The sequence below is a fragment of the Pseudophryne corroboree genome, chromosome 9 (genome assembly GCF_028390025.1).
Source record: "Pseudophryne corroboree isolate aPseCor3 chromosome 9, aPseCor3.hap2, whole genome shotgun sequence".
Lineage (NCBI taxonomy): Eukaryota > Metazoa > Chordata > Amphibia > Anura > Myobatrachidae > Pseudophryne > Pseudophryne corroboree.
The window spans coordinates 46,805,687-46,829,872 of NC_086452.1; the positions used below are offsets into that span (position 1 = coordinate 46,805,687).

Sequence of the window (24,186 nt, forward strand, 5' to 3'; positions counted from 1 at the left end):
CCTGTACATCCTACTGTATGGCAGGCACTCTCCTGTACATCCTACTGTATGGCCGGCACTCTCCTGTACATCCTACTGTATAGCAGGCACTCTCCTGTACATCCTACAGTATGGCAGGCACTCTCCTGTACATCCTACTGAATTGCAGGCACTCTCCTGTACATTCTACTGTATGGCAGGCACTCTCCTGTACATCCTACTGTATGGCCGGCACTCTCCTGTACATCCTACTGTATGGCAGGCACTCTCCTGTACATCCTACAGTATGGCAGGCACTCTCCTGTACATCCTACTGAATGGCAGGCACTCTCCTGTACATTCTACTGTATGGCAGGCACTCTCCTGTACATCCTACTGTATGGCAGGCACTCTCCTGTACATCCTACTGTATGGCAGGCACTCTCCTGTACATTCTACTGTACGGCCGGCACTCTCCTGTACATCCTACTGTATGGCCGGCACTCTCCTGTACATCCTACTGTATGGCAGGCACTCTCCTGTACATCCTACTGTATGGCAAGCACTCTCCTGTACATCCTACTGTATGGCAGGCACTCTCCTGTACATCCTACTGTATGGCAGGCACTCTCCTGTACATCCTACTGTATGGCAGGCACTCTCCTGTACATCCTACTGTATGGCCGGCACTCTCCTGTACATCCTACTGTATAGCAGGCACTCTCCTATACATCCTACAGTATGGCAGGCACTCTTCTGTACATCCTACTGAATGGCAGGCACTCTCCTGTACATTCTACTGTATGGCAGGCACTCTCCTGTACATCCTACTGTATGGCAGGCACTCTCCTATACATCCTACTGTATGGCAGGCACTCTCCTGTACATCCTACTGTATGGCAAGCACTCTCCTGTACATCCTACTGTATGGCAGGCACTCTCCTGTACATCCTACTGTATGGCAGGCACTCTCCTGTACATCCTACTGTAATGCAGGCACTCTCCTGTACATCCTACTGTATGGCAGGCACTCTCCTGTACATCCTACTGTATGGCCGGCACTCTCCTGTACATCCTACTGTATAGCAGGCACTCTCCTGTACATCCTACAGTATGGCAGGCACTCTCCTGTACATCCTACTGAATGGCAGGCACTCTCCTGTACATTCTACTGTATGGCAGGCACTCTCCTGTACATCCTACTGTATGGCAGGCACTCTCCTGTACATCCTACTGTATGGCAGGCACTCTCCTGTACATCCTACTGTATGGCAGGCACTCTCCTGTACATCCTACTGTACGGCAGGCACTCTCCTGTACAGTCTACTGTATGGCCGGCACTCTCCCGTACATCCTACTGTATGGCAGGCACTCTCCTATACATCCTACTGTATGGCAGGCACTCTCCTGTACATCCTACTGTATGGCAGGCACTCTCCTGTACATCCTACTGTATGGCAGGCACTCTCCTGTACATCCTACTGTAATGCAGGCACTCTCCTGTACATCCTACTGTATGGCAGGCACTCTCCTATACATCCTACTGTATGGCAGGTACTCTCCTGTACATCCTACTGTATGGCAGGCCCTCTCCTGTACATCCTACTGTATGGCAGGCACTCTCCTGTACATTCTACTGTATGGCAGGCACTCTCCTGTACATTCTACTGTATGGCAGGCACTCTCCTGTACATCCTACTGTACGGCAGGCACTCTCCTATACATCCTACTGTATGGCAGGCACTCTCCCATACATCCTACTGTATGGCAGGCACTCTCCTGTACATCCTACTGTATGGCAGGCACTCTCCTATACAGCCTACTGTATGGCCGGCACTCTCCTGTACATCCTACTGTATGGCAGGCACTCTCCTGTACATCCTACAGTATGGCCGGCACTCTCCCGTACATTCTACTGTATGGCAGGCACTCTCCTATACATCCTACTGTATGGCAGGTACTCTCCTATACATCCTACTGTATGGCAGGCACTCTGCTATACTGTACATCCTATGGCCAGCGCTCTCCTATACATCCTATGGCCCGTGCTCTCCTATGCATCCTATGGCCGGCACTCTCTTATACATCCTATGTCCGGTGCTCTCCTATACATCCTATGTCCGGCGCTCTCCTATACATCCTATGTCCGGCGCTCTCCTATACATCCTATGTCCGGTGCTCTCCTATACATCCTATGACCGACACTCAACTATACATCCTATGTCTGGTGCTCTCCTATACATCCTATGTCCAGCACTCTCCTATAAATCCTATGACAGAAGCTCTCCTATACATCCTATGTCTGGTGCTCTCCTATACATCCTATGGCCGTCGCTATCCTATATTGTACATAGTATAGCAGGGTCGTTCTCTTATACATACTGACGGCCGGCATACTGATTGTCGTTAATACATACTGATCCCTCTCCTGTACATACTATAGCAGGGACCCTCTCCTATACACAGTATGGCAGGGGCCCTCTCCCATACATACTATAGCAGGGGCCCTCACCTATACAGTACATACTATAGCAGGGGCCCTCTCCCATACATACTATAGCAGGGGCCCTCACCTATACAGTACATACTATAGCAGGGGCCCTCTCCTATACAGTACATACTATAGCAGGGGAGCTCTTCCATACAGTAGATACTATAGCCAGGGCCCTCTCCTATACAGTACATACTATAGCAGGGGAGCTCTTCCATACAGTACATACTATAGCAGGAGAGCTCTTCCATACAGTACATACTATAGCAGGAGATCTCTTCCATACAGTACATACTATAGCAGGGGAGCTCTTCCATACAGTACATACTATAGCAGGGGCACTCTTCCATACAGTACATACTATAGTAGGAGAGCTCTACCATACAGTACATACTATAGCAGGGGAGCTCTTCCATACAGTACATACTATAGCAGGAGATCTCTTCCATACAGTACATACTATAGCAGGGGAGCTCTTCCATACAGTACATACTATAGCAGGGGACCTCTTCCATACAGTACATACTATAGCAGGGGAGCTCTTCCATACAGTACATACTATAGCAGGAGATCTCTTCCATACAGTACATACTATAGCAGGAGAGCTCATCCATACAGTACATACTATAGCAGGAGCGCTCTTCCATACAGTACATACTATAGCAGGAGAGCTCTTCCATACAGTACATACTATAGCAGGGGTGCTCTTCCATACAGTACATACTATAGCAGGAGATCTCTTCCATACAGTACATACTATAGCAGGGGAGCTCTTCCATACAGTACATACTATAGCAGGGGAGCTCTTCCATACAGTACATACTATAGCAATAGAGCTCTTCCATACAGTACATACTATAGCAGGAGAGCTCTTCCATACAGTATATACTATAGCAGGAGAGCTCTTCTATACAGTACATACTATAGCAGGGGCGCTCTTCCATACAGTACATACTATAGCAGGGGAGCTCTTTCATACAGTACATACTATAGCAGGGGAGCTCTTCCATACAGTACATACTATAGCAGGGGAGCTCTTCCATACAGTACATACTATAGCAGGGGAGCTCTTCCATACAGTACATACTATAGCGGGAGAGCTCGTACATACAGTACATACTATAGCAGGGGCACTCTTCCATACAGTACATACTATAGCAGGAGAGCTCTTCCATACAGTACATACTATAGCAGGGGAGCTCTTCCATACAGTACATACTATGACAGGGGAGCTCTTCCATACAGTACATACTGTAGCAGGAGAGCTCTTCCATACAGTACATACTATAGCGGGAGAGCTCGTCCATACAGTACATACTATAGCAGGGGCACTCTTCCATACAGTACATACTATAGCAGGAGAGCTCTTCCATACAGTACATACTATAGCAGGAGAGCTCTTCCATACAGTACATACTATGACAGGGGAGCTCTTCCATACAGTACATACTGTAGCAGGAGAGCTCTTCCATACAGTACATACTATAGCAGGAGAGCTCTACCATACAGTACATACTATAGCAGGGGAGCTCTTCCATACAGTACATACTATAGCAGGAGATCTCTTCCATACAGTACATACTATAGCAGGGGAGCTCTTCCATACAGTACATACTATAGCAGGAGATCTCTTCCATACAGTACATACTATAGCAGGAGAGCTTTTCCATACAGTACATACTATAGCAGGGGAGCTCTTCCATACAGTACATACTATAGCAGAAGAGCTCTTCCATACAGTACATACTATAGCAGGGGAGCTCTTCCATACAATACATACTATAGCAGGAGAGCTCTTCCATACAGTACATACTATAGCAGGGGCGCTCTTCCATACAGTACATACTATAGCAGGGGAGCTCTTTCATACAGTACATACTATAGCAGGGGAGCTCTTCCATACAGTACATACTATAGCAAGAGAGCTCTTTCATACAGTACATACTATAGCAGGAGAGCTCTTCCATACAGTACATACTATAGCAGGAGAGCTCTTCCATACAGTACATACTATGACAGGGGCGCTCTTCCATACAGTACATACTATAGCAGGGGAGCTCTTCCATACAGTACATACTATAGCAGGGGAGCTCTTCCATACAGTACATACTATAGCAGGGGAGCTCTTCCATACAGTACATACTATAGCAGGAGAGCTCTTCCATACAGTACATACTATAGCAGGGGAGCTCTTCCATACAGTACATACTATAGCAGGAGAGCTCTTCCATACAGTACATACTATAGCAGGGGAGCTCTTCCATGCAGTACATACTATAGCAGGAGAGCTCTTCCATACAGTACATACTATAGCAGGGGAGCTCTTCCATACAGTACATACTATAGCAGGAGAGCTCTTCCATACAGTACACACTATAGCAAGAGAGCTCTTCCATACAGTACATACTATAGCAGGAGAGCTCTTCCATACAGTACATACTATAGCAGGAGAGCTCTTCCATACAGTACATACTATAGCAGGGGAGCTCTTCCATACAGTACATACTATAGCAGGGGAGCTCTTCCATACAGTACATACTATAGCAGGAGAGCTCTTCCATACAGTACATACTATAGCAGGGTCGCTCTTCCATACAGTACATACTGTAGCAGGAGAGCTCTTCCATACAGTACATACTATAGCAGGGGAGCTCTTCCATACAGTACATACTATAGCAGGAGAGCTCTTCCATACAGTACATACTATAGCAGGAGAGCTCTTCCATACAGTACATACTATAGCAGGAGAGCTCTTCCATACAGTACATACTATAGCAGGGGAGCTCTTCCATACAGTACATACTATAACAGGGGAGCTCTTCTATACAGTACATACTATAGCGGGGAGCTCTTCCATACATTACATACTATAGCAGGGGAGCTCTTCTATACAGTATATACTATAGCAGGAGAGCTCTTCCATACAGTACATACTATAGCAGGGGAGCTCTTCCATACAGTACATACTATAGCAGGAGAGCTCTTCCATACAGTACATACTATAGCAGGGGAGTTCTTCCATACAGTACATACTATAGCAGGAGAGCTCTTCCATACAGTACATACTATAGCAGGGGAGTTCTTCCATACAGTACATACTATAGCAGGAGAGCTCTTCCATACAGTACATACTATAGCAGGAGAGCTCTTCCATACAGTACATACTATAGCAGGAGAGCTCTTCCATACAGTACACACTATAGCAGGAGAGCTCTTCCATACAGTACATACTATAGCAGGAGAGCTCTTCCATACAGTACATACTATAGCAGGGGAGCTCTTCCATACAGTACATACTATAGCAGGGGAGCTCTTCTATACAGTACATACTATAGCAGGGGAGCTCTTCCATACAGTACATACTATAGCAGGGGAGCTCTTCTATACAATACATACTATAGCAGGAGAGCTCTTCCATACAGTACATACTATAGCAGGGGAGCTCTTCCATACAGTACATACTATAGCAGGAGAGCTCTTCCATACAGTACATACTATAGCAGGGGATCTCTTCCATACAGTACATACTATAGCAGGGGAGCTCTTCCATACAGTACATACTATAGCAGGAGAGCTCTTCCATACAGTACATACTATAGCAGGAGAGCTCTTTCATACAGTACATACTATAGCAGGAAAGCTCTTCCATACAGTACATACTATAGCAGGGGAGCTCTTCCATACAGTACATACTGTAGCAGGAGAGCTCTTCCATACAGTACATACTGTAGCAGGAGAGCTCTTCCACACAGTACATACTACAGCAGGGGAGCTCTTCCATACAGTACATACTGTAGCAGGAGAGCTCTTCCATACAGTACATACTATAGCAGGGGAGCTCTTCCATACAGTACATACTATAGCAGGAGAGCTCTTCCATACAGTACATACTATAGCAGGGGAGCTCTTCCATACAGTACATACTATAGCAGGGGAGCTCTTCCATACAGTACATACTATAGCAGGGGAGCTCTTCTATACAGTACATACTATAGCAGGGGAGCTCTTCCATACAGTACATACTATAGCAGGGGAGCTCTTCCATACAGTACATACTATAGCAGGGGAGCGCTCCTTTACATACAGGTGAAACTCAGAAAGTTAGAATATCGTGCAAAAGTTCATTTATTTCAGTAATTCAACTTAAAAGGTGGAACTAATATATTATAGACACATTACGTGCAAAGTGAGATATTTCAAGCCTTTATTTGTTATAATTTTGATGATTGTGTCTTACAGCTTTAGAAAACCCTAAATCCAAAATCTCAGAAAATTAAAATATTGTAAAAAGGTTTAATATTGTAGGCTCAAAGTGTCACACTCTAATCAGTTACTTAATCCAAACCACCTGCAATGGGTTCCTGAGTCTTCAAATGGTGTCTCAGTCTGGTACAGTACAAATCACAATCATGGGGAATACTACTGACCTGACAGTTGTGCAGGAAACCTTCATTGACACCCTCCACAGGGAGGGAAAGCCTCAAAATGAAATTGCAAAAGAAGTTGGATGTTCTCAAAGTGCTGTATCAAAGCACATTAATAGAATGTTAAGTGGAAGGGAAAAGTGTGGAAGTAAAAGGTGCACAAGCAGCAGGGATGACCGCAGCCTGTAGAGGATTGTCAGGAAAAGGCCATTCAAAAGTGTAGGGGAGCTTCACAAGGAGTGGACTGAGGCTGGAGTTAGTGCATCAAGAGCCACCACACACAGACGGATCCTGGACATGGGCTTCAAATGTTGGATTCCTCTTGACAAGCCGCTCCTGAACAACAAACAACGTCAGACGTGTCCTACCTGGGCTAAAGAAAAAAGAACTGGTCGGTTGCTCAGTGGTCCAAAGTCCTCTTTTCTGATGAGAGCAAATTTTGCATCTCTTTTGGAAACCAAGGTCCCAGAGTATGGAGGAAGAATGGAGAGGCACACAATCCAAGATGCTTAAAGTTCAGTGTGAAGTTTCCACAGTCTGTGTTGATTAGGGGAGCCATTTCATCTGCTGGTGTAGGTCCACTGTGCTTTATTAAGTCCAGAGTCAACACAGCTGTCTACTAGAACATTTTAGAGCACTTCATGCTTCCTTCAGCAGAGAAGCTTTATGGAGATGCTGACTTCATTTTACAGCAGGACTTAGCACCTGCCCACACTGCCAAAAATTACCAAAACCTGGTTCAATGACCGTGGGATTACTGTGCTGGATTGGTCAGCAAACTCGCCTGACCTGCACCCCATAGAGAATTCTCTTGGCATTGCCAAGAGAAAGATGAGAGACATAAGACGGAACAATGCAGAAGAGCTGAAAGCCGCTATTGAAGCATCCTGGTCTTCCATAACACCTAAGCAGTGCCACAGGCTGATAGAATCCATGCCACGCCGCATTGAGGCAGTAATTCATGCAAAACGGGCCCAAACCAAGTACTGAGTACATATGCATGATTATACTTTTCAGAGGGACGATATTTCTGTATTTAAAATCCTTTTTTTTACTGATTTTATGTAATATTCTAATTTTCTGAGATTTTGGATGTGGGGTTTTCTTAAGCTGTAAGCCACAATCATCAAAATTATAACAAATAAAGGCTTGAAATATATAATATTGCACTTTGCATGTAATGAGTCTATATAATATATTAGTTCCACCTTTTAAGTTGAATTACTGAAATAAATGAACTTTTGCACGCTATTCTAATTTTCTGAGTTGCAGGGGAGCTCTCCTGCACATACTATAGCAGAGGCGCTCTCCTACACATACTTTAGCTTGGGTGCTCTCCTATGTACCCCATAGAGTGAAGTCATCTCCTAGACAGCTGATGACTCAATCAGTGCTTAAGTGACTTTGTATAAACTCCTCCGTCTTCCAAACCGCAATTAAGTTTTCAAGTAAACTAAACAAATGAAGACATGAAAATGTGAGAGAGAAAAAAACAATAAATTGTCTCATACACTCAGTGTAAGAGCCCTTCCCGAGGGGCCCAGACAGGGTCAGAGAGTCGCTTACGGCTGAATAGCTGCAAGAGAACAGCACAGAACCGGGCCGGGAGTGCTTGTGTGATTGGCGTTCGATGCAGGATGTTGCAAATTACCCATAATCCCCTCTTCTACGCTATAAGACACTTTGCTGTGGATACAGTGAGCTTGTCATACCTCAGCACAGACTGAGGCCTCACACCTATCAGTCAGAGCCGTGTCGTCAGCCCCTCTCTGTTCTGGGTCATATGCAGAGCACTGTAACCTATTTACCTTTACAGCATTGCAGAATCACTCACGAGTCACTTTCCAAAAATGTTCTACAGATTTCTTCATCAACACATTTAACCCCAGAATTGTACTTAATAGGGTTAGACAGCCTGCGTCTCTCTAGCTATTGTGGAACTACAAATCTAAGCATGCCGTAACAGCTGGAGAGCCACAAACTACAACTATCGAAACACAACCGTACATCACACAGGGGGTTATTTATCAAATCTTGGCATGAGATAAAGTGGAGAGAGATATAGTACCAACCAAACAGCTCCTAGCTGTAATTTTTCTACAACAGCTTGTAAAATGACAGTTAAGAGCTGATTGGTTCGTAGTTTCTCTCTCATCACTTTATCGCTCTCCAAGATTTGATCTCCCCCAAAGATTTTAATTTAACACCAATATAGTTTACATGTTCTTCCCGTGTTTGCTTGGCTCTCCTCTGGGTGCTCTGTTTTACTCCCACATTCCAGAAACACAGGGGTAAGTTAATTGGCTTCTAAAAAATGAATCCTATCGTGTAGTAAATAATTGACACTGTCAGATATCCTCTATATACTGCTGCATAATATTTCTATGGGCCTAATTCAGATCTGACCGCAGCAGCAAAGTTGTTAGCAAATTGGCAAAACCATGGTGGTCATTCCAAGTTGTTCGCTCGCTAGCTGCTTTTAGCAGCATTGCACACGCTAGGCCGCCGCCCTCTGGGAGTGTATCTTAGCTTAGCAGAATAGCGAACGAAAGATTAGCAGAACTGCTACTAAATAATTCCCTGCAGTTTCTGAGTGGCTCCAGACCTACTCACAGATTGCGATCACCTCAGTCCGTTTAGTTCCTGGTTTGACGTCACAAACAAGCCCTGCGTTCGGCCAGCCACTCCCCCGTTTCTCCAGCCACCCCTGCGTTTTTACCTGGCACGTCTGCGTTTTTTAGCACACTCCCGGAAAACGCTCAGTTACCACCCAGAAACGCCCCTTTCCTGTCAATCACTCACCGATCAGCAGTGCGACTGAAAAGCGCCGCAGGATCCACAGCAAAACTGCTAAGTTTTTAGTTAAATAACTAAGCTCACGCGCGCTGCGTACCATGCGCATGAGCAATTAGCAACAAATCGCAGCATAGCGAAAATTGGCAACGAGAGAACAACTCAGAATGACCAACCATGTGCACTGTAGGGGGGGGGGGGGGGGGCAGATATAACATGTGCAGAGAGAGTTAGATTTTGGTGGGGTTTTTTGTTTCTGTGCAGGGTAAATACTGGCTGCTTTATTTTTACACTGCAATTTAGATTTCAGTTTGAACACACCCCACCTAAATCTAACTCTCTCTGCACGTTACATCTAACCCCCCCTCCCCTTCCCCCTGCAGTGCACATGGTTTTGCCCAACTGCTAACACATTTGCTGCTGCGATCAGATTTGAATTAGGCCCTTTATTGCTCTACTTTACACTGAATTGCAAATCTCCCCGTTCATCCTAATCAGAATTATTAGTTCCGTAGCTCTGTACAAAGATACAAGGGGGATAAAAAACAAACAATGGGGGTCATTCCGAGTTGTTCGCTCGTTATTTTTTTCTCGCAACGGAGCGATTAGTCGCTAATGCGCATGCGCAATGTCCGCAGTGCGACTGCGCCAAGTAAATTTGCTATGCAGTTAGGTATTTTACTCACGGCATTACGAGGATTTTTCTTCGTTCTGGTGATCGGAGTGTGATTGACAGGAAGTGGGTGTTTCTGGGTGGAAACTGGCCGTTTTATGGGAGTGTGTGACAAAACGCTACCGTTTCTGGGAAAAACGCGGGAGTGGCTGGAGAAACGGGGGAGTGTCTGGGCGAACGCTGGGTGTGTTTGTGACGTCAAACCAGGAACGACAAGCACTGAACTGATCGCAGATGCCGAGTAAGTCTGGAGCTACTCAGAAACTGCTAAGAAGTGTCTATTCGCAATTCTGCTAATCTTTCGTTCGCAATTTTGCTATGCTAAGATTCACTCCCAGTAGGCGGCGGCTTAGCGTGTGCAAAGCTGCTAAAAGCAGCTTGCGAGCGAACAACTCGGAATGACCCCCAATATGTTTATTTGGGTGTGATATGCATTCCTGGCGCTGAGAATCCCGCTGGTCATTAGATCGGCAGCTAGTATTATTATTATTATTATTATCCTTTATTTATATGGCGCCACAAGGGTTCCGCAGCGCCCGATTACAGAGTACAAATGCACATAAAAAACAGGAAAAGTGACTTACAGTTGAATACAATATAGGACAAGTACAGGGCAATTAAGCATAACTACACCAGTAAACAGAGATAAGTTCCAGGTGGTCAAAAAACTGTGGGATCTGGGCAGTTGAGGATTATTAAAGTAAGAAAAGTATAAGCACATGAGGGAAGAGGGCCCTACTCGTGAGAGCTTACATTCTAAGGGGAGGGGTAGACAGACAGGGATGACACAGATGGGGTACATAGAGAGCGTGGAACAGAGGGTTATGTTGAGATTTGGCTAGGTTTGGTAAAGAAATAAGTCTTAAGAGCCCGTTTGAAGTTTTGTAGAGAGGTGGAGAGTCTGAGGGGGAGAGGTAAAGAATTCCAGAGAAATGGAGCAGCACGTGAAAAATCTTGGAGATAGGAGTGGGAGGAAGTAATCAGAAGACAGGAGAGACGGCGTGCATTAGCAGAGCGAAGAGGACGGGTGGGAGAGTAAAGGGAGATAAGGTCAGAAATGTAGATGGGAGAGGAGTGGGTGAGTGCTTTGTAAGTGAGTGTGAGAAGTTTGAATTGGATTCTGAAAGGGAAGGGAAGCCAGTGGAGGGCCTGTAGGAGGGGGGAGGTAGACGTAGTGCGTTTGGTGAGGAAGATGAGCCGGGCAGCAGCATTGAGGATAGATTGGAGTGGAGAGAGGCGATTGTCAGGGAGACCAGTTAAGAGGAGATTACAGTAGTCCAGTCTGGAAATAATCAGTGAGTGAATAATGATCTTAGTGGCATCCTGTGTGAGAAAAGGTCTGATTCTAGAAATGTTTTTGAGATGAAAATGACAGGTTTGTGAGAGGTGCTGAATGTGTGGTTTGAAGGAGAGGGAGGAGTCAAGGATTACGCCAAGACAGCGTACTTGGGGGCTAGGGGAGATAGTTGTGCCATCAATGGATAATGAGATTGTGGGAGGTGAGGCTGTGCGGGATGGTGGGAAGATGATCAGCTCAGTCTTAGACATGTTGAGTTTAAGAAAGCGCTGAGACATCCAGGAAGAGATAGCAGAAAGACAGTTTGAGGTACGAGTGAGGAGAGCCGTGGAGAGATCAGGGGAGGAGAGGTAGATTTGAGTGTCATCAGCATAGAGGTGATATTGGAAGTTAAAAGAACTAATGAGTTCACCTAAAGAGGACGTATAGAGAGAGAAAAGGAGAGGACCAAGAACAGAGCCTTGGGGGACACCAACAGTTAGTGGAAGTGGGGGGGAGGTAGCATCATGAGAGGAGACAGAGAAGGAACGATCAGAGAGGTAGGAGGACAGCCAGGAGAGGGCAGTATCACGCAGACCAAGAGAGTGAAGGATTTGCAGAAGGAGAGGATGGTCCACAGTGTCAAAAGCAGCAGAGAGGTCAAGAAGAATAAGCAGAGAGTAGTGGCCCTTAGATTTGGCTGCATGGAGGTCATTGCAGACTTTTGTGAGGGCAGTTTCAGTGGAGTGGAGAGAACGGAAACCAGACTGGAATGGGTCAAGCAGTGAGTGAGAGGAAAGAAAGGCAGTGAGGCGGTTATAGACAATACGCTCAAGAAGTTTGGAGGCAAAGGGGAGGAGAGAGATGGGTCGATAGTTGGAGAGAGTGTTAGGATCAAGGGTAGGTTTTTTAAGAATAGGGGAGACAAGAGCATGCTTGAAGGCAGAGGGGACAGTGCCTGATGAAAGGGAGAGATTGAGAAGGTGGGCAAGATGGGAACAGGCAGAAGGGGAGAGGTAACGGAGGAGGTGGGAGGGGATAGGGTCGAGCGGGGAGGTTGTGGGGGGGGAGGAACGGATGAGGGCCATGACTTCCTCGCCAGATACATGGGAGAAAGATGTCAGAGTTGGTAAGAGGGAAGGGGAGGGGTGGCAAGGGATGGGTGGTGGCTGGTTGCTGGTCTGGTGGGAAGTGATATCCTGACGTATGGAGTCAATCTTGGATGTGAAATAAGTGGCAAAGTCAAGAGCAGACAATGAGGAAGGGAGAGGAGGTGGTGGTGGGCAGAGGAGGGAGTTAACAGTGGCAAAGAGGCGCCGGGGGTTGGAAGACTGTGTAGAAATGAGGTTTTTGAAGTATGATTGTTTAGCAAGGGAAAGGGCAGTACTGAAGGATGAGAGCATGAATTTGAAATGGAGGAAGTCTGCTTTAGAGCGTGATTTCCTCCACTGTCGCTCGGCAGTACGTGAGCATTTTTGTAGGTATCTGGTGCATTTGGTGTGCCAGGGTTGAGGTTTTGATCTGCGAGGGTGAATAGTGGTTGGCGGAGCAACAGAGTCAAGGGCAGAAGTAAGAGATGCATTGTATAGGGATGTGGCTTGTTCAAGGCATGTGAGAGAGAGAAGAGGAGAGAGAAGGGAGTCAAACAGGGAGGACAGGGATGAGGTGTCAATAGCCTCAATGTTACGCTTCGTGATGGTAGCCTTAGGAGGGAGAGATGGGGAAGCAGAGATAGATAAGTTGAAAGAGAGCAAATGGTGGTCGGAGAGGGGAAAAGGGGAATTGGAGAAATCAGAAATATCACAGCGGTGAGTGAAAACCAGATCCAGTGAGCTCCCGTTCACATGGGAGGGTGAGGTGGTCCACTGGGAGAGACCAAGTGAAGAGGTGAGGTTAAGGAGTTTAGAGGCAGGTGATTTTGTGGGGTTATCGATAGGGATGTTGAAATCACCTAGAATAATGAAGGGAATGTCAGAAGAGAGGAAGTGAGGAAGCCAGGAAGCAAAGTTGTCAAGGAATTTGGAGGAAATGCCAGGTGGACGGTAAATTACAGCAACTCGAAGATTAGTAGGTTGGTAGAGGCGTAATGCATGGACCTCAAATGTAGAGAATGTAAGAGAAGGTTCTGGAGGTATAAGTTGGTATGTGTAGCTTGAGGGTAAAAGGATCCCAACACCACCCCCATGGCGACCCCCGGGTCGGGGTGTGTGTGAGAATGTGAGGCCCCCAGCAGAGAGAGCAGCAGGAGAAGTGGTGGCATGAGGAGTAATCCAGGTTTCTGTAATGGCCAGGAGGTGCAGGGAGTTGGAAATGAAAAGGTCATGAGTGGGGGTCAGTTTGTTGCAAATAGATCTGGCATTCCAGAGTGCACAAGATAGGGGGTATGAGTTTGTGGGAGAGATGTGAATGAGATTATCAGGATTGCTGTAGCGTTGAGGTAGGAGTAATTTGGAAGGAGAAGATAAAGAGGGTGTGATGATGGTGCTGGGGCCTTGGCTAGGAAGGGAGACTGCATGCATGAAACAGGGAGGGAGTGCAGTTTGATACTGGTGGAGGAGAGGTGAGGAGACAGGCAGAGGAGGGAAAGAGTAGGGTTGAGCGGTGGGGTATAAGTGGTGTGAAGGGGCAGAAGTGAATTGCAATGGGGAAACAGAAGAGGGGTAGGGAGGCAGACAGAGGAGAGGAGAGAGGATGAGATGTAGGAGACTGGGAGAGAGGGATAGAGGTGGTAACAGGGGACAGAATAAAGGATTAGAAGGACAATAAGTAATGGGGGTTGCCAGCCTGGCCATAGTGTGGATGGTGTGTAAACTGGTAGTATAATGAGAATAGGGGGAGGAGTGGTGGCTGTATGAGAGAGCAGTGAAGTTTGCAGAAAGAAATACGATTTGCAAGTAATTAAAATGATGTTAATATCTACAGATCACCAGTAAATCAAATATTTGTTGATGTTAGATGGAAAATTACACAGTGTTGGCAAACCACAAGTCAGTGTTACTTCATCAAATATGCTTCTCAATTAAACATTTGTTTTCCAGGTATTTGCAGGGTCAGAGTAAAAGTTGTATTGCAGGTTTTTTGCAGAAAGTGAATGTTTAGTACATAAGTATACTACCCCTTTCTGCCTTTCTTCCTACCCTCCTAACCCTCCCTACCTGATGCCTAACCCTAATCCCCCCCTCCCCCACTTAACCGCAACCGTCCCCCTTTAAGTGCCTAAACCTAACCATTCCCCCTTAGTACCTAAACCTAAGGCTGGGTACACACTTGGCGAGATGCACCCGATATATCGTCCGATCGGGCGGATTGGACAATATACAGATTGCTAATTACGGCTCCGTCTGTACCGCAGCGCGCCCGCCGAGGCCCTCCTATCGCATCGTCGAGGACGCGTGTGAGACACGCACGTGCCCCATTCACTGCATTGGGAGCGTCGGATCGCATACCCGCACCGGGAGCGCACTTTTGCGATGGAGCTGCATTAGATGAGCGGCTCCATCTGTATTGGTCACATCGTCCAGTGTGTATTCACTATATCGTTAACGATGCGCGCTCCCGCGGGTTGATAACGATGTACAATGTCTTTAGTTTTTACCTTGAAATCTAAAGATACTGTACAAGACGGCGTGCTGCTGGATTCGCGTGCATGCCGCCACTTACGATATAGTAAACGATATTGTTCAGTGTGTATGAACAATAACGTTTGCCTGGGGAAATCTTGCACAATGGGCCTAATTCAGACCAGATCGCTAGGCTGCATTTTTGTACATCCTGCGATCAGGTCTGAACTGCGCATGCGTTTGCACCGCAATATGCAGGCGCTTCGGTCCGCAGTGACGGGGATCGCTGGGCTGCGACGGGATGGTGCAAGAAAAGCGATCGCACGGGCAATCGCAAGGTGACTGACAGAAAGAGGCCGTTTGTGGGTGACAACTGACCTTTTTTAAGGCGTGTCCGGAGAAAAGCAGGAGGAGCCAGGCGATTGAAGGGAGGGTTTCTGACGTCAGCTCCGGCCCCGATCATCACACGGGAAGAGTAACTCCTGGGCTGTGCAGAGACGTTTGTGCCGCTCTCCTGCACATGTGCTCGCACCCCTGCACAGCGATTTCCCCCTCACCCTGTAGGCGTCGACTACCTGATCGCAGGGATGCAAAAAACGCACCCTAGCGATCAGGTCTGAATTAGGCCCAATGTCACATCTGACGTGCATCAAAAAGTGTGTACCCAGCCTAACTCTCCCCCCTTCGTGCCTAACCCTAACCCTCCCTCCCCACAGCCTAACCCTAAACCCCAGCCCGCAGCCTAACCCTAACCCACCCCCTAATGAATCAACTTAAACCAAATGACAGTTAGGAGCTGATTGGCTGGTAATTTATCACTGTGTAATTTATCACTCTCCAATGTTTGATAAATCTGTGCCCAAGTCCATCCTCTAACGCTAATGGGACATTGTATTATTGTCTTAAGGACATTGGGGGTCATTCAGAGTTATTCGATCACTAGCAGTTTTTAGCAGCCGTGCAAACGCTAGGCCGCCGCCCACTGGGAGTGTATTTTAGCTTAGCAGAAGTGCGAACGAAAGGATCGCAGAGCGGCGGCATACTTTTTTGGTGCAGTTTTAGAGTAGCTCAATACCTACTCAGCGCTTGCGATCACTTCAGACTGTTCAGTTCTTGTTTTGACGTCACAAACCCGCCCTGCGTTCGGCCAGCCACGCCTGCGTTTTTCCTGGCACGCCTGCGTTTTTACGAACACTCCCTGAAAATGGTCAGTTGACACCCAGAAACGCCCACTTCATGTCAATCACTCTGCGGCCACCAGTGCGACTGAAAAGCTTCGCTAGACCTTGTGTGAAACTACATCGTTTGTTGTAATATTACTTCGCGCGTGCGCATTGCGCCGCATACGCATGCGCAGAAGTGAAGTTTTTTGTCCTCAATGCTGCACAGCGAACGAAAGCAGCTAGCGATTTACTCAGAATGACCCCCATTGTTCGTTTAGCAGAAGACAAAGCCATCTATTTTATAGTTGTGTTTAGATGGCAATAACAATCTTGGTGAACCATCTACTTTTTTATTACAATGCGGTAAATACACACGCACAGGTTGCGGTAACTTAAGTAAGTGTGTAGGAATATTCCTGAGTTATAGGAAGCATTCGTACTAGTCAAAGATAAGGTTACATTCAATAAATTTACAGTGTAATTGTAATTGTGAATGATATTGTAATTCTGTGGTTGATCGGATGTTCAAGGAGAAATATTTTAAACGTTATGCAGTCATGAAGTCACCAATCAAAATATTAAAATTCAGTATATCGACACAAGAATGTTGACACATGGTTAAAATATCAACATCATTAATAATGACACCTAGAAATATGTTGAGAGTGACAGAATGTCGACATATGTCAACATTTCCATTATGGTTAGTGTTACAGTTACTGGATAGAATTACACGAAAATACATTATTGACATTTCAACAGTGCTGACATTACATCATTGTTGACATAGTTAATGATGACATGATGATCATTTAATATGTCGACATTACAAGCATGTTGAAATTCTCATATTGACCTAATGATGATAAAATACACTATATATCTCCTTCTAATGTAATGGTAGACACTTCCATTTTATGGTCATTCGTGATTAGTATTGTATTTACAGTATTACTGTATTTTACTGCACTGTGTACTTCATGTATATCGTATGTGTTTACCCTTTCTATGTGAATACCTGGCTGATGATTTGGAAACCGGAAACAAATTCATAGTATACGCTTGTATACCTGGCTAATAAAGTTGATTCTGTTTCTGATACCCTTTGAAACAGCATTCTTGTTTTCAGTAACCCATTTCAGTCTGTTAGGGTCATTAGAAATAAGGCTCGATCTATTTTGCATAATCACAATCTGCCATTGCCTGTGCATTGGTGGGGGGGGGGGGGTACCCTTGCCTCTCTGCTGTGGTGTGGTTGGTAGAAAGATTGCAAGAGCCGATTCCTGAAGGTGTGCTGTAACAAGGTATTTATTAATTTTATTTACTAACAGTTATATATACTGCACATATACTGCACAGCGCTTTACAGAGAATATTTTGACATTCATATCAGCTCCTGCCCCAGTGGAGTTTACAATCTATATTCCCTATCGCATGTACACGCATACATATAGACTAGGGTTAATTTTGACAAAAAAAAAAAATTAACCTAGCAGTATGTTTTGGAATGTGTGAGGAAACTGTTGCAGCTGAAGGAAACCCATGCAAATGCGAGGAAAACATATAAACTCCACACAGACTAGCATTTAACTCATGACCTCAGAGCTGCGAGGCAGTAATGCTAATCATTACGCCATCTGTGCTGCCCAGGGTACCATCTTACCTCTGTTTATTCATCACACACTAACACCTCACTACCCCGGAGTACCACAAGATCAGCCTCCTACTATATATCCATGTCCTTATGACTGGATAATTTTAATGAAACTGGAGACTCGCTACTTATCTGAACTGTTAATATTTAATCCAAATGGAATAATTTTGTTGACCATAACACAGCACTTAGATGCTATCACTCCATTCTGGAAACTGCCTGCGTACTGTAGTGTTGAGGGAACACATTCTATCCCAACATACACACAAAAAACCAGAGACTTTACTAATATAATTCCTGTGCTCAGTTCTGCCCCCAGAGCAGTCCAAAGCAATGATGCTGCGCGACTAAACATTTATATGCAAAACAAATAATACAGTTCAGCAGAGAAGACAGAGGTGATATGAGCTAATATAAAATATATATCATCTGTAGTGTAATAAATCAGGCAATGACTGGCCTGAATAACGGTACAGAACAGAAAACCTGGGTGCATGTTATAAACCGCAAAAACGCAAACGCAATAGATCTACTACAATGTGAGGCCCCTGATTAGCAGCTTACCTGTCCAAAGTCCGGCACGGCTGATGTGGACCTCTTCCATACCACCCAACTGTCCCGTTTTTCGTGGGACAGTCCCGCTTTTTTGGGACTGTCTTGCTGTCCCACCCGCGGGCAGCAGTGCCCCGCGGTAGGGTGGGGGGGGGGCGCAGTTGGGAGGCTCTTACTCTCGCTGCTCTGCTTAGCAGAGCAGCAGTGAACAGACGCTGTGCGCACGCGCACACAGTGTCTATTCACACAGACAGAGGGAGAGGGGGCATGCCAGCAGCTTACTGAGTGCTGGTCGTGCCTCGATAGTGACGAGAAACTGGGGGCCGAAGCCACCCCCCTTTTCTAAAACCACACCCCCTTTTCCAACGGCGTGGATGCTACAGTACATACTTCTCTCGATGGGAGATACTTTGACAGTACAACCAAATATAGCAAAAAAAGACAAGGGGGGAATAACAAGAATTTACTTACCGATAATTCTATTTCTCATAGTCCGTAGTGGATGCTGGGGACTCCGTAAGGACCATGGGGAATAGCGGCTCCGCAGGAGACTGGGCACATCTAAAGAAAGCTTTAGGACTAACTGGTGTGCACTGGCTCCTCCCCCTATGACCCTCCTCCAAGCCTCAGTTAGGATACTGTGCCCGGACGAGCGTACACAATAAGGAAGGATTTTGAATCCCGGGTAAGACTCATACCAGCCACACCAATCACACCGTATAACTTGTGATCTGAACCCAGTTAACAGTATGATAACAGAGGAGCCTCTGAAAAGATGGCTTCCAACAATAATAACCCGATTTTTGTAACAATAACTATGTACAAGTATTGCAGACAATCCGCACTGGGGACGGGCGCCCAGCATCCACTACGGACTATGAGAAATAGAATTATCGGTAAGTAAATTCTTATTTTCTCTAACGTCCTAAGTGGATGCTGGGGACTCCGTAAGGACCATGGGGATTATACCAAAGCTCCCAAACGGGCGGGAGAGTGCGGATGACTCTGCAGCACCGAATGAGAGAACTCCAGGTCCTCCTCAGCCAGGGTATCAAATTTGTAGAATTTAGCAAACGTGTTTGCCCCTGACCAAGTAGCTGCTCGGCAAAGTTGTAAAGCCGAGACCCCTCGGGCAGCCGCCCAAGATGAGCCCACTTTCCTTGTGGAACGGGCTTGTACAGATTTTAGCTGTGGCAGGCCTGCCACAGAATGTGCAAGCTGAATTGTACTACAAATCCAACGAGCAATAGTCTGCTTAGAAGCAGGAGCACCCAGCTTGTTGGGTGCATACAGGATAAACAGCGAGTCAGATTTCCTGACACCAGCCGTCCTGGAAACATATTTTCAGGGCCCTGACAACATCCAGCAACTTGGATTCCTCCAAGTCCCTAGTAGCCGCAGGCACCACAATAGGTTGGTTCAGGTGAAAACGCTGGAACCATCTTAGGGAGAAACTGAGGACGAGTCCTCAATTCCGCCCTGTCCGAATGGAAAATCAGATAAGGGCTTTTACAGGATAAAGCCGCCAATTCTGACACGCGCCTGGCCCAGGCCAGGGCCAACAGCATGACCACTTTCCATGTGAGATATTTTAACTCCACAGATTTAAGTGGTTCAAACCAATGTGACTTTTGGAACCCAAACTACATTGAGATCCCAAATTGCCACTGGAGGCACAAAAGGAGGCTGTATGTGCAGTACCCCTTTTACAAACGTCTAAACTTCAGGGACTGAAGCTAGTTCTTTTTTGGAAGAAAATTGACAGGGCCGAAATCTGAACCTTAATGGACCCCAATTTCAGGCCCATAGACACTCCTGTTTGCAGGAAATGTAGGAATCGACCCAGTTGAATTTCCTCCGTCGGGCCTTACTGGCCTCGCACTACGCAACATATTTTCGCCAATTGCGGTGATAATGTTTTTGCGGTTACATCCTTCCTGGCTTTAGATCAGGATATGGATGACTTCATCCGGAATGCCTTTTTTTCCTTCAGGATCCGGTGTTCAACCGGCATGCCGTCAAACGCAGCCGCGGTAAGTCTTGGAACAGACAGGGTCCTTGCTGGAGCAGGTCCCTTCTTAGAGGTAGAGGCCACGGATCCTCCGTGAGCATCTCTTGAAGTTCCGGTTACCAAGTCCTTCTTGGCCAATCCGGAGCCACGAATATAGTGCTTTCTCCTCTCCATCTTATCAATCTCAGTACCTTGGGTATGAGAGGCAGACGAGGGAACACATACACTGACTGGTACACCCACGGTGTTACCAGAGCGTCTACAACTATTGCCTGAGGGTCTCTTGACCTGGCGCAATACCTGTCGAGTTTTTTAATCATGTGGACGACTTCTGGGTGAAGCCCCCACTCTCCCGGGTGGAGGTCGTGCTGAGGAAGTCTGCTTCCCAGTTGTCCACTCCCGGAATGAATACTGTTGACAGTGCTATCACATGATTTTCCGCCCAGCGAAGAATCCCTGCAGCTTCTGCCATTGCCCTCCTGCTTCTTGTGCCACCCTGTCTGTTTACGTGGGTGACTGCCATGATGTTGTCCGACTGGATCAACACCGGCTGACCTTGAAGCAGAGGTCTTGCTAAGCTTAGAGCATTGTAAATGGCCCTTAGCTTCAGGATATTTATGTGAAGTGATGTATCCAGGCTTGACCCTAAGCCCTGGATATTCCTTCCCTGTGTGACTGCTCCCCAGCCTCGCAGGCTGGCATCCGTGGTCACCAGGACCCAGTCCTGAATGCCGAATCTGCGGCCCTCTAGAAGATGAGCACTCTGCAACCACCACAGGATGGATACCCTTGTCCTTGGTGACAGGGTTATCCGCTGATGCATCTGAAAATGCGACCCGGACCATTTGTCCAGTAGGTTCCACTGGAAAGTTCTTGCGTGGAATCTAACGAATGGGATTGCTTCGTAGGAAGCCACCATTTTTACCCAGAACCCTTGTGCATTGATGCACTGAGACTTGGTTTGGTTTTAGGAGGTTCCTGACTAGCTCGGATAACTCCCTGGCTTTCTCTTCCGGGAGAAACACCTTTTTTCTGGACTGTGTCCAGGAACATCCCTAGGAAACAGAAGACAAGTCGTCGGAACCAGCTGCGATTTTGGAATATTGAGAATCCAATCGTGCTGCCGCAACACTACCTGAGATAGTGCTACACCGACTTCCAACTGTTCCCTGGATCTTACCCTTATCAGGGAATCGTCCAAGTAAGGGATAACTAAAATTCCCTTCCTTCGAAGGGATATCATTTCGGCCATTACCTTGGTAAAGACCCGGGGTGCCGTGGACCATCCCTACGGCAGCGTCTGAACTGATAGTGACAGTTCTGTACCATAACCTGAGGTACCCTTGGTGAGAAGGGTAATTTTTGACATGAAGGTAAGCATCCTTGATGTCCCGAGACATCATGTAGTCCCCTTCTTCCAGGTTTGCAATCACTGCTCTGAGTGACGCAATCTTGAATTTGAACCTCTGTATGTAAGTGTTCAAAGATTTTAGATTTTAGATTTAGAATCGGTCTCACCGAGCCGTCTGGCTTCGGTACCACAATAGTGTGGAATAATACCCCGTTCCCTGTTGCAGGAGGGGTACCTTGATTATCACCTGCTGGGAATACAGCTTGTGAATGGCTTCCAAAACTGCCTCCCTGTCAGAGGGAGACGTCGGTAAAGCCGACTTTTGGAAACGGCGAGGGGGAGACGTCTCAAATTCCAATATGTACCCTTGAGATATTACCTGAAGGATCCAGGGGTCTACTTGCGAGTGAGCCCACTGCGCACTGAAATTCATTGAGAACGGGCCCCCACCGTGCCTGAGCTTGTAAGGCCCTAGCGTCATACTGAGGGCTTGGCAGAGGCGGGAAAGGGTTTCTGTTCCTGGGAACTGGCTAATCTCTTCAGCCTTTTTCCTCTCCCTCTGTCACGAGCAGAAAAGAGGAACCTTTTGTCCGCTTGCCAACAAAGGACTGCGCCTGATAATACGGCGTCTTATTTTGAGAGGCGACCTGGGGTACAAACGTGGATTTCCCAGTTGTTGCCGTGGCCACCAGGTCTAAAAGACCGACCCCAAATGTCCCCTTTCAAAGGCAATACTTCCAAATGCCGTTTGGAATCCGCATCACCTGACCATTTTACTGGTAGAATTGGACAACGCACTTATACTTGATGCCAGTCGGCAAATATTCCGCTGTGCATCATGCATATATAGAAATGCATCTTTTAAATGCTCTATAGGCAATAATATACTATCCTTATCTAGGATATCAATATTTCCAGTCAGGGAATCCGACCATGCCAACCCAGCACTGCACCTCCAGGCTGAGGCGATTGCTGGTCGCAGTATAACACCAGTATGTGTGTGAATACATTTTTGGATACCCTCCTGCTTTCTATCAGCAGGATCCTTAAGGGCGGCCATCTCATGAGAGGGTAGAGCCCTTGTTCTTACAAGCGTGTGAGCGCCTTATCCCCCCTAGGGGGTGTTTCCCAACGCACCCTAACCTCTGGCGGGAAAGGGTATACAGCCAATACTTTTTAAGAAATTATCAATTGTTATCGGGGGGAAACCCACGCATCATCACACACCTCATTTTATTTCTCAGATTCAGGAAAACTACAGGTAGTTTTTCCCTCACCGAACATAATACCCCTTTTTGGTGGTACTCGTATTATCAGAAATGTATAAAACATTTTCCATTGTCTCAATCATGTAATGTGTGGCCCTACTGGAAATCACGGTTGTCTCTTCACCGTCGACACAGGAGTCAGTATCCGTGTCGGCGTCTGTATCTGCCATCTGAGGTAACGGGCGCTTTAGAGCCCCTGACGGCCTATGAGACGTCTGAACAGGCACAAGCTGAGTAGCCGGCTGTCTCATGTCAACCACTGTTTTTTTTTTATACAGAGCTGACACTGTCACGTAATTTTCAACAGTACATCCACTCAGGTGTCGACCCCCTAGGTGGTGACATCACTGTTACAGACACTCTGCTCCGTCTCCACATCATTTTTCTCCTCATACATGTCGACACAAACGTACCGACACACAGCACACACACAGGGAATGCTCTGATAGAGGACAGGACCCCACTAGCCCTTTGGGGAGACAGAGGGAGAGTATGCCAGCACACACCAGAGCGCTATATATATATACAGGGATAACCTTATATAAGTGTTTTTCCCCTTATAGCTGCTGTATGTTTTAATACTGCGCCTAATTAGTGCCCCCCTCTCTTTTTTTTAACCCTTTCTGTAGTGTAGTGACTGCAGGGAAGAGCCAGGGAGCTCCCCTCCAACTGAGCTGTGAGGGAAAATGGCGCCAGTGTGCTGAGGAGATAGGCTCCGCCCCCTTTTCGGCGGCCTTATCTCCCGTTTTTCTGTATATTCTGGCAGGGGTTAAATGCATCCATATAGCCCAGGAGCTATATGTGATGTATTTTTTTGCCATGTAAGGTATTTTTATCATGTTTTATTGCGTCTCAGGGCGCCCCCCCAGCGCCCTGCACCCTCAGTGACCGGAGTATGAAGTGTGCTGAGAGCAATGGCGCACAGCTGCAGTGCTGTGCGCTACCTTATTGAAGACAGGAACGTCTTCTGCCGCCGATTTTTCCGGACCTCTTCGCTCTTCTGGCTCTGTAA

General features: G+C 46.6%; 1 protein-coding gene across 1 annotated transcript in view; it reads right to left on the reverse strand.

Annotated features, from left to right (window-relative positions):
* PRKAA2 (protein kinase AMP-activated catalytic subunit alpha 2) overlaps positions 1–24,186 on the reverse strand; it is a 67,118-nt gene that overhangs the window by 13,949 nt on the left and 28,983 nt on the right. The gene's annotated exons all lie outside the window — the stretch shown is intronic.